The sequence below is a fragment of the Saccoglossus kowalevskii genome, chromosome 18 (genome assembly GCF_978046115.1).
Source record: "Saccoglossus kowalevskii chromosome 18, keSacKowa6.1, whole genome shotgun sequence".
Lineage (NCBI taxonomy): Eukaryota > Metazoa > Hemichordata > Enteropneusta > Harrimaniidae > Saccoglossus > Saccoglossus kowalevskii.
This window is the reverse complement of record NC_140658.1, coordinates 26,132,147-26,134,180: the sequence shown is the minus strand read 5'-3', so window position 1 is coordinate 26,134,180 and position 2,034 is coordinate 26,132,147. Positions and strand designations below refer to the sequence as shown.

Sequence of the window (2,034 nt, the reverse complement as noted above, 5' to 3'; positions counted from 1 at the left end):
CAACAACAATTTTGGGTCGCCAATATTCATTGGTAAGTTATGCATGATAGTAGACGTATATGCAAATATATAATTTCAATTTTTGAATTTATTGTATGATACAAATGGGTTAAATACATTGTAAGAGCATTGGTATGTGTAAATACATTCAATGACTAATCTATCAATACACATATAATCATATACTTAATTTATAGGACTCACCGGCGGAGGGATTGCTGTAGTTATGGTGTCAATAATTACTGCGGTTTCTGTTGTGGTAATTCTCCGAAAGAAAAAGTAAGTAATTTAACACAAAATATATAAGATGATGTGTTCTAAGACCTAATTTTGCCCTTCTTGTCATTCCAAAAAGGTAACAACTTGCTCAGATTATTATATTATTAAAAACCCAGTCTGCAATACGAATGTTATCATTATGTATTGAGACTACAATCTTAGTGTTGTGCTTTCAGGACAGAATCGAACTCAACACAGTCATCACCAACTTTGGACAACAATGCCGACTACGAGGGCATAGATATTAACACGATTGATGATGCAAGCTACACCAAACTTAATATAATTGGACTGGAAAGCAATAGCTATGAAGAAGTACACAGTATCAGAACTCAGTCGCAATGAAAGACACTATAAACAGTGATGATGAAGTCATAAAATCCAATACAAAGAGCAATAGGATATGAACACTAGTACTATGCAAGGTATTAACCCTGCGTAGGGCATTATGGGTAATGATTGTCTTGTAGATGGTACACCAAATGACAAATGACCAAAATGGGGATTATTGAGAAAAGTGTGTACTAGTCTCTAAATTTACTATAATGAAAATGATAATCTCTATATAATGACCTTTTGAAAAATTGTATCATTCGTGTTCGTGTTCTTTCCTTTGTAAAAATAAGAATTGTTTATTGCGTTTTGTTTAGTAAGGTGATTGTGATATTTTCAATAATTATACATTCTTCAAATATTTGTTGTGAAAGTATCAAAATATTTTCCAGACGATAACTATTAGATACCATAATAAGATGGTTTGTGTTACTATGGTAACATGGTAATACTTCTCCTCATACAGTGCAACCTTTTCCGGATTGATGAAGTCTGAAACGGGTTAATTTTTAGAATAGAAAGATGTACTTTGGCGTTGTTAAAATAACTTTTTTAGTGTGGGATCTGTAACAATTTCGTATTACGTCTGATAACGGTTCAATTTGATAAAATCACCTAAATTGGCAAATATCAGATACCAGCAATTGATCAAATTCACATTGTAAAAACATATCTGATATCTGATTAACTGGGGGCAATTTACAAAGGTCTGACGTATTTGCATGTCCACTTAATTCCCCAACCACAACAAAATATGTTGAATTCGAGATGTATTCCAGCTGTTTTCAATAAAGAATGCTTAGAACATACACTATGAATCTTGAATGGTTTTCTTGTGAATGTTCAACGTAACAGTCTCTGTAAATTCTCATAGTGTTTTTCTTTAAGTCGCGCCCTCTAGAGCCTCTGTGACATAAATGGGTGACTCGCAAACATCAATATCGGTTTGGTCTGTAAATCACTGAAGATTATGTTTTGAAAAACTTTTAAAAATTTAGATGATTTAGGTGTCTCATGTCTTGTGTGCATGATGTTAATGCAATTAATGAACACCGTTTAACGCACAGACCAGGGCACAGTTCGATCTCGATAGCGATCGAGAATAAATCATCACCGAAGTCGTGGCGACGAAAGCAGATTTATGTGAAGCTATAGAGGTCGCTATATTCAGCAAAAACCGGGCGGGTTGGAGCCGAGGACCAGCGAACTTTATATTGAAACAGGCAAAACAATGCTCGTTTTTCAAGCGTAACACTTATAGATACTTTCCAATGCTGAGCGAAATTAAAATAAAGATCCGTTAAATATAACTCACCAGTGCTGGATGTCTACATTACTTTTGTCTACATGCCTACATTCTGATTAACCCATGCGTAATTCTTTCCCAAAGAAATAATAACTTTTTACAGAACAATTTTCACT

At 34.0% G+C, this 2,034-nt stretch overlaps 1 long non-coding RNA gene across 1 annotated transcript; it reads left to right on the top strand.

Annotated features, from left to right (window-relative positions):
• The first annotated feature begins 222 nt into the window (after positions 1–222).
• On the top strand, positions 223–964 carry LOC146731986 (uncharacterized). The gene is made up of 2 exons (XR_014926938.1): positions 223–279; positions 456–964. It is a non-coding gene; the product is annotated as an uncharacterized LOC146731986 (long non-coding RNA).
• Positions 965–2,034: the final 1,070 nt, after the last annotated feature.